The sequence below is a fragment of the Bufo gargarizans genome, chromosome 6, assembly GCF_014858855.1.
Source record: "Bufo gargarizans isolate SCDJY-AF-19 chromosome 6, ASM1485885v1, whole genome shotgun sequence".
Classification (NCBI taxonomy): domain Eukaryota; kingdom Metazoa; phylum Chordata; class Amphibia; order Anura; family Bufonidae; genus Bufo; species Bufo gargarizans.
In genome coordinates, this window is record NC_058085.1 from 156,021,287 (window position 1) to 156,036,607 (window position 15,321).

Consider the following 15,321-nt stretch of genomic DNA (forward strand, 5'->3'; position numbering starts at 1 on the left):
CTGCCGCTGAGCACCACTGCCACCAATGATTTAATTGAGCCTGACTAATTTTATTTTAATTATTTGGCTGAGCAAGGCTTAATTTATTTGGGGGGACATGAAGCACCGCTGATTTATTTATTTGGGGGACCCTGAGCACCATTGATTTATTTATTTGGGGGAAACCTGATGCACCACTGATTTATTTATTTGGGGGTACCCTGAGCACCGCTGATTTATTTATTTGGGGGGACTTGAAGCACCACTGATTTATTTGAGGGGTACCCTGAGCACCACTGATTATTATTATTTTGGGGGGGGGGGGGGGTACTGTGAGCACCACTGAGTTATTTATTTGAGGGGTACTGTGCGCACCACTGATTTATTTTTTTAGGGGGTATTTGTTGTTTATTATTTATTTTAAAGTTATTTACTTGGTTTATAAAAATACATCCTGCATATCAGATATTTACATTACAATTCATAACAGTAGCAAAATTAGTTATGACGTAGCAAGGAAAAAAATTTAATGGTTGGGGGTCACCACAACATGAGGAACTGTATTAAGGGGTCACGGCTTTAGAAAGGTTGAGAACCACTGCTGTAGCGGGACCGCCTTTTAAAGGGTCTGGCACTGGTGTTTACCACTATTATAAATACTGGTACTTGTATAAATACTATTATTAGTGAAATCTCTGGGCTGCGTGTGAAGAACTATGTTCTATGCAGGAGAGAAAGGTTGAACAAAAGCGGATTGCATTGCACTCCTGGGAGATTGAGGTGCTTGATGGTCAATGGAACAAGCCGATACCTACCCACATAAAGGGAAGAGGCAAGTCCTCCAGATATGAGAGTTAAAAAAATAAAAAGAAAATAAAAAGTTAAAACTGCACTGGAGAGCCTAGTTTTTTTGCTTCCCAAAGTTAAAATAATGGTGCACATCACTTCAAGCCTGCGCAGTGCATCTGATGAGCTTGGAAAGCAGTGCTCATCAGATCCACTGAGCAGCCACCGAGTCACTGAGCCGACTTGCACAATGGATCTTCTGCTGCTTTCCAAGCTTAGGAAGCAGCGTCTCTCACGATGTCTAGCCATGTCACTCAAAGGGGAGGGGCTAGTACAGACAGCACAAGGGCATTGGTCTAGAAGTGCTTCCAGCGCTATAGCCAGCTTCCTGGTGCTCCAACTAGGTAATTTACATAAATTTAAGAATTAATATATCTCTGTGATTATTAACCCTTTATGGAAAAGTAAAATCTTGTGTTACTCATAACAACCCTATCAGTGGTTCAATAGGGATGATCATGCTGACAAAGCAAAACTTTTCTACTACTCCTTGCGCCGCAAATAGGCACGTTATTTTCTTGGTTTATACAGATTTAAAAAACATAAATTCTGACTGGTGATCAAGAAACTGCAGGTTTCTGTTCTCTGCGACATTCAAGAGGATTCTTTTGGATGTTCTTAGTGCTGGCATCTGGAAACACCATATGTAAGAATGTAAGATTACAACAAGTCTAAACGAGAACACAAATCTGAACCTCTGTACCAATTGAATACACACTTCTCTGGAAACAGGTACACAAACAAGTCTATGCTGGCTTTTATTGGGTACAACATGCACTCATGGAACTGTGGCTGAACTACTCCAAAACCAGCTCACTGCTTTCCAGAAATGTCCTCCCACACATGCCTTCCTTGTATTTGTATTTCTCACAGAAATCTAAAAAGGGTAGCAGTCTAAATGCACAGCTTGTTCGGAAAAGATGGGCTTCATTTACAGTAATCAACCCTTCATAATTCACTACAGCTGCCAAGAGTGGGAGTATCGGTGGTAAACACGGAATTCTTGGGGGCTGCTGCAGATATAAAATATACTAGTGCTCTCTGAAAGTTGCTTTATCCACGAGCTATATATCAAGTGCCCAAAAATATATACGGTATGTTCCCATCATGGGAAAGCAAAAAGCCATTGTACGATCTGATCCGTTTTTAAAGCCCTATTTATATAGCCCCTGCAGCAGACCATAATACGTGTGTGAAAACAAAATAATGTGTACAAAAGCGTCACATAAGATTTAGAGCATGGCGAAGTTACATACAAGCTATTCTCTATTTGGTAAGCTGTGGGTTTCAGTCAGACAAGCAGCTGTGACATCACAAGTGAGGCTACTTTCACACTAGCGTGTTCTATTCCGCTATTGAGATCCGTCATAGGATCTCAATAGCGGGGAAAACGCTTCAGTTTTGTCCCCATTCATTGTCAAAGACGACAAAACTGAACTGAACGAAATGGAATGCACCAAAATGCAGAATGGAATGGTGCGGAGCAAGATGGATCCGTCCTGACACACAATGTAAGTCAATGGGGATGGATCAGTTTTCTATGACACAATAGAAAACGGATCCGTCCCCCATTGATTTTCAATTATGTTCATGACAGATCCGTCATGGCTATAGAAGACATAATACAACCAGATCCGTTCATGACGGATGCATGCGGTTGTATTATTGTAATAGAAGTGTTTTTTGCAGATCCATGACGGATCTTCAAAAAAACGGTACTGTGAAAATGGCGTTTCAATCAGGCAAGCAGCAGTGACATCACAAGTGGGTTCCAGTCAGGCAAGCAGCAGTGACATCACAAGTGGGTTTCAGTCAGGCAAGCTGCTGTGACATCACAAGTGGGTTTCAGTCAGGCAAGCAGCAGTGACATCACAAGTGGGTTTCAGTCAGGCAAGCAGCTGTGACATCACAAGTGGGTTTCAGTCAGGCAAGCAGCAGTGACATCACAAGTGGGTTTCAGTCAGGCAAGCAGCAGTGACATCACAAGTGGGTTCCAGTCAGGCAAGCAGCTGTGACATCACAAGTGGGTTCCAATCAGGTAAGCTGCTGTGACATCACAAGTGGGTTTCAGTCAGGCAAGCTGCTGTGACATCACAAGTGGGTTTCTGTCAGGCAAGCTGCTGTGACATCACAAGTGGGTTTCAGTCAGGCAAGCTGCTGTGACATCACAAGTGGGTTCCAGTCAGGCAAGCTGTCTAGGAAAGAGTCATGAAGAATTCCTAACTGGAAATGATCCCAGAAAGTGTGAGAAGTGCTGTTCTTACTGCGTTTACAGTCAAACAAACCCAAGGCCGTGTGAGGTTGCACCAGTCAGGTACATTTTGCGGCCCTGCCAGAGAACGCAACAGGGAGCATTATACCATATAAGGGGCATAGACTATAATGGACCTTACACATGTGCCCCTCATACAGTATAATTTACGTTGTATGAGGGGTACATAGGGGAGTGCAGGGCATTATACTGTATGAGGGCACATGTAGGAGGCATTAGACTATTTGAGACATAAGGGGAATTATACTGTATGAGGGGCAGAGCAGGAGCAATATACATACAATGTAAGTCATGGGCACATGAATATGGCATAATACTGTATGAGCAGCACAGCAGCGAGCATTATACTGTGTGAGAGGCACATGTATGGGGCATTGTATGGTATGAGTTGCACTGTAGGGAGCATTATACTACGGGAGAGGCACAGCAGGGGCAATTTACTGTAATGTGTAAATGGTTACTATATTAATGATGTGAGGAGGTGTAGCTTATGAATGTTATACGGCTGAGCTTAGCTGTGCAACAGGGCCCTCAGATATAACTTTGATGGGGCTCCCGAAATGCCAAATTCTATGTCTTCCCCCCAGCTACAGCTGCCATAAAGATCTACAGGGGTGCACCTCAGCTGACTGCAAGGCAACTGGTGCTGTCACGGCTGTGTCACGGTCTTGTTGTTCGCTGTGACACATCAGCCGTGCATGCTGGTTGCCTTGGATAATGTGCTGTTTATGCAGAATGTGTGTTCCTTGCTCCTTTCTCCCGATTCCTTCTCTGTCTGGTCTGTGTGGGGTTAATTACCTGGCTGGGTGTGGTCACTTGGTGCTATTTAGCCTGTGGCTGGTAGTCTGGGGTTGGTTGTACTCCAGCTTTTGTTGGTGCTGAAGCTACGCTCCTGTCCTTGGTATTCCATCTGCCCAGTCCTTCAGGGCCACCTTGTGGGACATACTGTCACGGTGGGGAGGAAACTCCCCACCGAACAGATAGGTAAACAGGAACAGAAACTAGGCTTGGACACTGGGGACAGAGAGCCTGGGCACCTCCTAACGCCACCCTAATCTTAGCCCTAACTCCTAACCGTATGAGCGAACCCAGATGGTAAGAGGGCTCATACACAGGAACCTCGGGCCCTACTAACCCTAATAATCCCTGGAAGTAATGTCAGGACTAGGGACGACCTGTTCCTTCCAAGATGAACGAACAAGCGTCTCCCTAAGACCAAGTTACCAGCGACAACGGGAAAACAACAAAACTTACGGTCATGTCCTAGAGCAGGTCCATTTGACCCCTAGAACATTACACCACAACAGTAAGACACCACCCTCACATAGAGAGATGACAGTGAGAAGCAAACTGGATCGGCAGGTAAGAGTCCAGTGGCAAGAATAACCACTGACCCGAGAACACCGGAATACTTGGTCACTTACCTGCCGCGGCTGCTGAAAGGCCCACGAGCAGTCCACACCACAACGAACTGGAACCCATGCATATGTACTGGTACCGGAACACCGAACTGGAATCAGTACAAAACAACAAACACATGAACCAACTCACCAGCAACTGCCTGAACCCCTAAGTGGACAGGATGCCTGGCAGTTCAAGGCGGACATGCCCAAACAACAAGACCGTGACACAGCCATGACAGGTGCACCCCCATGTTTGGAGGGAGGCAACCTGTGGCACAGTGTAGCCACTTGAGACTCACAGCAGCACCAGCAGAGACTGCCAATCCAACATGTGTCTTACTCAGGAGCCCCTGCTACAGGAAAATGGGCTTCAGCTATTTTAACACCACAAATGATGTTCAAACATGTACGGTTGGCAAGGTAAGCTCAAAGGTCGACATATGTACCATCTAGCAATGTTGAGCCCATATTCTTCTGGTGAACATTGGCTCTTTCCTGCTGGTGTTCTCCTCCAAGTACAAATATCCAGAATCATCAGCACAATACATGTTGTACCGGAGTGTTACACTGCATGCAATTTTCTCTACCAGCCGTTGCAAACCCCAACCAGCCTGAAATTTCCCGAAGCAGGAAAATAAATGATCTTACTGATGAACCTTTCCTTTTATCACTATTGGTTTAAAATGTGGCATTTCAGTGGGTATTCCCATAAAAAAAAAAAAAAGGTCCATCGCTCAAACAGTAGCTAAAAAAAACATGTACTGTCCGGACTGTGGTGGGAACAGCAAACACAGCAATGTTTCACTCACAGCAAAAATCCAAGAAATATAAATAAATCAGCTGAGGGTTCAAAAGTAAACAGATCAAATATGGACTTCAAGGAGCAGGAAGAAGTAAAAGAAGAACTTGAGGTTCATGGGTAGACATGAGTGAATCAACGCTACACTAATCAAATTCATTATGAGCTTCCCAAAAGATTCTAATTTAAATGAATATAACTGGTGGCCACCATTTTACAGACAAAAAGAAAAGACATCAAGTTAAAAAACTCGACAAAATGAATATAACTGGTGGCCACCATTTTACAGACAAAAAGAAAAGACATCAAGTTAATAAACTCGACAACAGACTGTTACCACCGCCTACTATCCGTTTACCCATAGCCAAATATGTTCCTGTCACAGACATTACTAATGCTGTCTTGGCGTTAAAGAGCTTGAAAGGGGTTGGATACAGTCCTAGGAGACCTCAGAGGGTGATTGTCACGGACGTACCAGCAACAGCGAGTGGCAGAAGATCTGTGAGACTGGCAACACCTGGTTTGATCTGACAGGTTTTACTTGTGGATCAATAGGCGTCTGTGTTGTTTCTGGTAATGGCCACACCCCTTGCCTCCAGGTGTTGCTTATGTGGTCATTTAACCTTCCTTATCTATAGTTGCTTCTCCCACTATGCTGTGCAGTTTATAGCTTCTGTGCCTGTGGATTGTTTGTGGCTGGATCTCAGCTGAGTTCCTGGTGCTTCCATAGCTTCTTTGAAGTTAAGTCTTTCCTTTCTCTTTTGTATTTTGTTTGGGTTCTGTGTCTTGCATTTTCCTATTGTTTGTATTAGGCCTAAAGTAGACTCCTGTTCGTAGTTCCTTTTGGAGGAACAGGTAGTCTTGTCCCTGTTATTAGTACCAGGGTCTTATAGGGCTAGATAGGACTCTAGGTATTCCTGCGTATGAACTAACCTACCTTTGGGGTCTGTTCATACTGGTAGTCAGTCAGGATTTTAGTTAGGGTTTTCACTAGGTGGTGTCCATCTTCCTTCCCTAGTTCTCAGGCCCGATTCCCCATTTCACCCTTTCCTTCTATGCTTGGTGTGGTGTTTCCTTCCCACACCGAAGCGTGACAGTGATAAGACTTTTTAGAGCAATTAGGTAACTTTCGATTCGGACTAAATTGGACCACAATGGCCAATCAGACCTGAAATTACTATCCATCAGGAAACTTTTCTACCTTTCCAATATACTTTAGCAGTTCACCTAAATGGATATCATCCTACTCCATCAATCCTGTGAATGGCAAATCTGTGTATTGGAAAGTCGGGTGACAACCTAAATGGACAGCGTAACGTTCTATCAGTTAGCTTCATGGGACAGAGCTGGAGGAGCTGAGCAGATTGAGCTCTCTTTTTATGGGAAAACAGTCTGTATAATGTGTGTGTTTTATTCATTTAAATTCCTGCTCTAAGCTAAGAAGTCATTTATTGACTGACAGCATTTCCTGTATGATTATACATCTAGAGATAGTACTTGAAGGACCACCCAGTGGACTTCTAAGCATAGAAAGAACATAGTTAAATGAATGAAAGTTATACAAAAGTTTTTTTTATATATCTACCAGCTCAGCTTGTCACCTCCATACTATGCTGCCTGCAGAACACCCACTATGCTCAACAGCACAGGTTCCTTTATTAATTATCTAACAAGGGTCATCCCATTAAAACTGATGGCCCCTCTCTGTACCAGTATCAAAAACATAGCATTTAAGCAGTGTCTGGACCACTGAAAGATAAAGAGCCTGACGCAATCACCCAAGCACTGCAGCCTCTCAAAAAGCCTAAGGCACAACTGTGTTACTGTATTCTGCTAGAGGAACAGACAACTGGAATTACCGTATCTGGCATGCAGCGGTATTTTGTCCAGTAGAAGGGCAGCACTCATGACGGAAACCAGGCAGATTTCACTATAGTGAATGGGAATTCGGTGTGCCCTAGCAGTGTCCAGCTATGCCGGTTACAGTAATTCCGTGGTCTGCTCCTCTGCTGGAACAGACTACCAATATTCAGATGTGAATCTAGCCTCAAGACAGGCCACCAGTTTGAAAAGGCAGGATACAATACTGACAAGTGCAAGATTTTTAGAATAGGCTCTACTCACTTAAGCATGTAGCAGATTGCTGAGTATCCGTATTTTTGTAAAGTGACTTGAACTCCCTTATGTTCTAACATGGACTGTACTCTCCAGTGAATATTTATATTGCTGATTAATATTTTACTTTAAGCTCATCTAGAAGTGCCATAACATGCATAATTACATCATAAAATGTACATTAATGCTGTAAGCCACCTCTACTGTGTATTACTACTGATGACCTTTAGGAGTCCTATGGCTATATAAAATTAACTAAGAGCTTACTTATTTTACTAGAGTGGTATGATGCAGTCATAAAAGAGTCATGGTAACGCAATTAAGTAGTAATTGTGGGTAAAAAGTCACATTATGATAAGTTAATTCTCCTATTTGCACATACTTGGTTTTCATACTGCAGAGATTTACTACTAGATTCTGCAGAGGAAATGTAGACAACAAAGCACAGCACATTCAAGAATGAGTATGTCAATGGCCAGATGTCCCAAAGACCAACGCTTGGTAGTTGGTTATGGTGCATCCAGGTATCCACGGTTCTTGCCGTTTACTTCCTCTAGTGCAGGGATGCCCAACCTGCGGCCCTCCAGCTGTTGCAAAACTACAATTCCCAGCATGCCTGCACAGCTTACAGCTATTAGGGCATACTGGGAGTTGTAGTTTTGCAACAGCTGGATGGCCACAGGTTGAGCATCCCTGCTCTAGTGCACTATGTAATTATGTGTGAAGCAGGAGAAAGGAATGGCTTCAAAGCTGTCAAAAGTAGAAATTGCAGAAACCTTTCTTGATAGGGAATGTGAAGAGTATTTTTATGTTCTCTTTTCCGGATACAGATATAATGGCACCTAGCTTGGAAGGAGAAGAAACTTGTGGGTCATGAAGAGAAACTTTACTTAAGGTCTCTTTACACGGGACTATGTACAAGCAGATTGTCGGGAAGGAAGCGTTCCTTCCCGTCAATCTGCTGATCGCTAGTGGAGGAGACGAGTGCATTTACATGCAGTGATCTCCTCCAGATCCTCCCGAGCTCTTACCCATACAGACTCGTTTCCCAGTTGAAGATTACACAGCAAGATCTGCCACTGGGAAAAGAGGAATTTTGTGCTGTAAAAACTGAAAATCAAATTGCCAGATAAACATTTTGCTAGTCCATCGTGTAATCGGCGGTACATTTACACTGCCAGATCATCGCTAACGACAGTTACTATGAATGCTAGTTAGTGATGATCTTTTCAATTCTAGGCCTGTGTAAAGGGCCCTTTATTTAGGCTACTTTCACACTCACGTTTTGACTTTCCGTTTGAGAGATCCGTTCAGGGCTCTCACAAGAAGTCCAAAACGGATCAGTTTGCGTTCGATGCATTCTAAATGGAAAAGGATCAGCTCAGAATTCATCAGTTTACATCAGTTTAGTCTCCATTCCGCTTGCAGCGTTTTGGTGTCCGTCTGATAAAACTAAGCCAAACTGTTCAGTCCTGGCACACAATGTAAGTCAATGGGGACAGATCAGTTTTTACCGACACAATAGAAAACTGATCCTTCGTCCGTTGACTTTCAATGGTGTTCAAGACAGATCAGTCTTGGCTATGTTATAGATAATATAAACAGATCAGTTCTGAACGGATGTAGACGGTTGTATTGTCTGAAAGGGTCCGTCCATGATGGATCCGCACAAAACGCGAATGTGAAAGTAGCCGAGAGACTCCAGGACTTAACTCATCCAACAGCAGTTGGAGCCTTGACCTCATCTTATGTGTAGCACCTAAATTGACTTTCATAAGCTTGACCAGTGCCGTACTAAGGGGGGCGGTCCACCCCAGGTGCCGGCTCTCAGGGGGGTGCCAGAAGCAATGAGCGATTCCATCAATACAGATGGAAGCGCTCATTGCTGGGAGCTGCGGTCCTGTCACTCACCACTCAGCGCTCCTCCCCTCCTTCAGGCCAGCGGCGCACAGAATTGTGAAGCAGGAAGACTTCTCCCTGTTTCACTATTCAGCCCGCAGACAGATCGCGCTGCTGGCCTGTGTGGGCGGAGCCGGCAGACCAGAAATCTGCATAAGCTCCGCCCACACCGTGCTGCAGAGCGATTGGTGCCTGCAGGGAAGAGAGGACTGAGCTTCAGGAGCGGGACAAGGTGAGTAGTTACTGTGTTTTTTTTTTGTTTTTTTTTAATACAGAGGGGGCACAGAGGGCATTACTACTATGGAGGGGGCACAGAGGGCATTACTAAAGTGAAGGGGGCACAATGGGCATTACTAAAGTGAAGGGGGCACAATGGGCATTTCTACTGTGGAGGGGGCACAATGGGCATTTCTACTGTGGAGGGGGCACAGTGAGCATTTCTACTATGGAGGGGGCACAAAAGGCATTACTACTATTAAGGGGGCACAATGGGCATTATTGTGAAGGGGACACAACGGGCATTATTACTATGAAGGGGGCACAGTGGGCATTACTATAAAGGGGGCACAGTGGGCATTACTACTATAAAGGGGGCACAGTGGGCATTACTACTATAAAGGGGCCACAATGGGGATTAGTACCGTGAAGGGGCCACAATGGGGATTAGTACCGTGAAGGGGCCACAATGGGGATTAGTACCGTGAAGGGGCCACAATGGGGATTAGTACCGTGAAGGGGCCACAATGGGGATTAGTACCGTGAAGGGGCCACAATGGGGATTAGTACCGTGAAGGGGCCACAATGGGGATTAGTACCGTGAAGGGGCCACAATGGGGATTAGTACCATGAAGGGGCCACAATGGGGATTAGTACCATGAAGGGGCCACAATGGGGATTAGTACCATGAAGGGGCCACAATGGGGATGATTACCATGAAGGGGCCACAATGGGGATGATTACCGTGAGGGGCCACAATGGGGATGATTACCATGAAGGGGCCACAATGGGGATGATTACCATGAAGGGGCCACAATGGGGATTATTACCGTGAAGGGGCCACAATGGGGATTATTACTGTAAAGGGGGCACAAAGAGGGCATTATTACTGTAAAGGGGCACAAAGTCTACTGTGAGGGGGGTACACATCTGTACAAAACTACTGTGAAAGTTGTACAATGAAGGGAATACTACTGTAAGGGGGGGGGGGGGATTGTAAGTATTGGGGGAGTGGGGAGGGGGCCAGAGAAAGGACCTGCCTCGGGTACCATACTCCCTAGGCATGCCACTGAGCTTGACCACCAATCCCCCTAAAAAAAAAAAAATTAAATGAACCCATTCTAGTACTTTCCTGATACAAGCAGTTCAGTGAACATTTATGTAAGCAGTAAGCAATGCTTTGCCGGTTCTATCTGCATCTTTCTGCCTAGGTTGTGAGACACATGGATGAATAAGCCTAAAAGCTTGCACTCACTTTGGAGACGTATATATATGAATAAAACAGAAGCTTTATACAATGTTACACATTCAGCAAGTTTTCCTTTTCTGCATAAACCAACCTGTACATCTGGTCGGTTGTGTTTCCCCAAGCCAGCACTGATTATACTACCTACGCAGGTTTAGACACTCAGAAGAATGTACAAAACCAACAAAGATTTTGAATTAGACAGATTAAGTCAGCAAATAGAAGATGTTCGGAATAAATGCATTAATTTTAAATCATCTGACTACATTACTGTAAAATTTACAAAAATGTTTCATATTTAAAGGGGTTTTCTGGCATTTTGATATTTATGATCTATCCTCAGGATAGGGTATCATTATTTGATCGGTGGGGGTCAGACTCTCGGCACCACCGCTGATCAGCTGTTTGAAGAGACCATGGCGCTCCAGTGACCACCGTAGTCTCTTCCTAGGACTAGGTCACGTTCATTGGTCACATGGCATGGGTGGAGCTCATTCCCATTGAAGTGAAGGTCATCAAAAATTATACCCTTTACCAATAGATTAGGAAACTGGTTCAATAGCACATCACAAGTGGAATTACAGAGGACCTTTCACCAGTTTTTACTTTATTAAAGTGATACCTCACACTGTAGCCCATGTTCCCTAGATGTCATATCGCTAATTGTTTTCATGATATGCTCCTCCGTTGCGCCACTGTGCCTGTCGTTCTGTTTAGGCGCCCTGTATGCTGATTACTAGCATTGGAACAGGGAGGAGGAGACATCAGCTTTTCTCAGTGGGCGTCTATTTGGCTGTGGCGCTGTCCAATCACAGCAGAGCACATCACAGCCAGGGAGAAGGCGAGCTGTTTTTTTCTCTCAATGGCTGCGACACTCTCCGCTGTGATTGGACAGTGCCACAGCCAAATAGACGCCCACTGAGAAAAGCTGATGTCTCCTCCCTGTTCCAATGCTATTAATTAGCATACAGGGCGCCTAAACAGAACGAGGGCATAGCGGCAAAACGGAGGAGCATATCATGAAAAAAATTAGCGATATGACATCTAGGGAACATGGGCTACAGTGTGAGGTATCAATTTTATAAAGTAAAAACTTGTGAAAGTTCTTTAAATTTGGTCAACTTATGACATCACAGTGGGTGACATAGCAAGATTGTTTCATTCAGGTAAGCTTCTGTGACATCACAAGTGGGTTTCAGTAAGGCAAACTGCTGTGACATCATAGGTGGGTTTGAGTCTAATAAGCAGCTGTGACATATCAAGTGGGTTTCAGTCGGGCAAGCTGCTGTGACATCACAAGCAGATTCCTGTCAGGCAAGCTGTCTATGAAAGAGTCATGAGGAATCCCTAACTGGAAATGGTAGCAGGCAATCTAAAAAGTGCTGCTCTTACCAAGGGTGCAGTCAGAGGGTCCTGCTACATGGACGGTGATCCTGGAAGCAAGCCCAAAGCAGGTGTGAGGGTGCACTAGTCATCAATATCAGATCGGCAGGGGCCCCACTCCCAGCACCACTGTCGATCCGCTGTTTGGGGAGACTGCAGCGCTAAGTTGAGCACCGTGGCCTATTCCTAGTCCAATGACGTTATGTTCATCAGTCACATGGCGTAAATGCAGCTCAGTCCCATTCAAATCCTGGAAAACCCCTTCAAAATACAGGTTCCATAGCACATCTAGAATCACCCCTGTCAACACTGACTGCGGATCTCATAATGCATATCTTTTGGGAGAAGTGGATCAAACTACTCTCCCTCCACCCCCACACACACCCCTATCGTGTGAAAAGGCTACAAGTCATTTATTCTGGACTCCTATTTATGGCAACCTGCAGTCTATGAATGAAGTGTAGACAGCAAATGCAGCAGCTCTCCATGTTTATTATTGGGTCGCACCTGCTGCTGAAGGGACTCATTCCAATAATAACACTACATTACAGAATTGTAATGTACGCGTCTACCAACACTAAATGCAACACTTTAAAAGCACACGTTTGCTAAATCATTTCAACACATATTAACCTATATGTGACCATTTCATTTTAATTTTGTTTAAAAAGGGTGGATTTTATTTCTGGATTAGAAGAAGGACCCAGCTTCCCACGGGTATATTTCATCTATTTCATTTAATATTTGTATGTGTCGTTAAAGGGAACCTGTCACCGGGATTGTGTGTATAGAGCTGGAATGGTACGTCCTAGAGAGCTGTGACCCCCACAAGATTTCTTTCCAGGTAGCAAGAGATGTTTATACAGAGTTTCGTTGAAATCGATGGTTGCGTTTTTGAGTGATCACGGAACATACACACACACACTATATATATATATATTTTTTTTTTTTTTTTTTTTTTTTTGTGAAGCAACTCTATGTACACAAGTTGCTGTCCAGAGTCTTTAAAAAGGTCATCCAAGACTACAAAATGGATGGCCTATCCTCAGAACAGGTCTTCGATATTCGATCTCTTGGGGTCCAACACATGATGCCCCAGACTATCACTTGTTTGACGAGGCCACAGCACTCTAGTGAGCACTGCGGTCTCTTTCTAGGCAAATGGCGTCATGTTCATCAGTAACTTGGCCTGGGAGTAGCTCAGTCCCATTCAAGTGACCAAACACAGCTGCTATCCAATGGATGGTACTGTGCTTGGTAAGCTGCGGCCTCCTCAAACAGCTGAACAGCGGCGACGTTGGGTGTCAGACCTTGCCGGTCTGATACTGGTAGCCTATCCTTAGGATAGGTCATCAATATTAAACACCCAGAAAGTCCCTTTACATACTCTCTGGACTTTTAGCATGGCAGAGAGTATCACTCTTTGTTAAATCAGGGAGGAGTGAGGAGTGGTGACTCAAAGTACCACACCTCCACTATGCCAGCGGTGTGGCTGGTCAGGGCATATCACATTATACTAATCAATGCACCTCTCCTGTTTGCATGCTTATCAAGGACTATCAAGAGAACAATAGAACTGTCATTCTGTATTTCCAGTCCTCCCCCTACCATTCTAGTGAGGATTACCTTGCAGATAAAATGAGATTACTTTGCTCATATTTTGTACTCATTTTAGTTATTTATGACTCAAGTAAGCCAAAAATAATAATCCACTCTGCCTCGCCTGCATGGCTTAGTGCACTATAAATTGGCACAAGATTCTGTTGTAGATAAGCCTTCAATGATATAAAGTTAGACAAAAGTATCTAGGGGTCCACTAAATGTATCATCCAGTATGTGCTACTGTGATCATTTTGGCTAAACTGTCTGCAGTTCACACGCTCCACATTTTAGAGAAGATTAGTAAATCTGTCCCACCTGAGTTAAGAAAAATACCTGTTTCTGATTGACATATCCCTTTAACATAGCACAGACTTTGAATCCAACCTTGGGACGTTTCATCCACCTACACTGCTCTACAGCATATTAACGAGAAGTCTCCCTTATTGGCATCATTAAAGGGGTTATTAAAATTAAATTGAGGCAATACAGTACATGTCAAATTCTAACACAGCTGGAACCATCCATGAGCCTCATATGAAGCCAAAGTTCATGGGGTGTGTCCTTTCTGCCTCATCTCTCTCTCTGCCACAGCTCAGGGGGCATGTCATGTGCTGCAGCTCTCTAGCTGTAAAGGCTCTTTCACATGTCAGTGAATCACAGATGTGTGCCATCTGTGGTCTCCATGGACAGCACATGCCTCCATTGACTTTAATGTGCATATTCACAGGTCAGTGGTTTTCCACAGAATGTGGGTGTGTGGTAATACCACGGTACCACGCACTGTTTTGTCTGCGATTACACATTATAGTATATGAATCTGTGAAAACCATGGACACAATATGGAGGCTCAGAAGATGCTCTGGAAACCAATTTTCCTCCTAACCGTGTCCGTGAAACATGGATTACACATGGACTGAAAATCACCCAACAATGGACAAAACACAGATGATCACAGGCAGTGTCAAAGAAGAAACACAGACCTAACTGTCAGAGCTTCTAACAGAATGTACGGCTGGTAGCAGCTGAAGGATGGAACTGAGCATGTATGACCGCCTTAGTAGATGGATGTGCACATTACTATATAGAGTAAACACCAGGGGGCGCCATTATAATGAATTAAAGAGAATATCTCACAACCAGAACATTTTTGTGACTAAGTAAATTTAAAAAAAGGAAGTAGTTTTTCATGTTGAGTTAGACTGAAATCACATTTTAAGGTACATTTAAATTTTTATCACATAACTGATAGGCTACTTTCACACTACTTCACACTACTTTCCGTTCAGGGCTCTCACAAGCGGTCCAAAATGGATCATTTTTGCCCTAATGCATTCTGAATGGAAAAGGATCTGCTCAGAATGCATCAGTTTGTCTCCGTTCAGTCTCCATTCCGCTTGCAGCGTTTTGCTGTCCTCTTGACGAAACTGAGCCAAACGGATCCGTCCTGGCACACAGTGTAAGTCAATGGGGACGGATCCGTTTTCTCTGACACAATTGAAAATGGATCCATCCCCCATTGACTTTCAATGGTGTTCATGGCGGATCAGTCATGGCTATAGAA

At 44.2% G+C, this 15,321-nt stretch overlaps 1 protein-coding gene across 1 annotated transcript in view; it reads right to left on the reverse strand.

Annotated features, from left to right (window-relative positions):
• The window catches only part of LOC122941205 (transmembrane protein 150A-like), a 123,168-nt gene that overhangs the window by 48,254 nt on the left and 59,593 nt on the right, over positions 1-15,321 (reverse strand). The window lies entirely within an intron of this gene.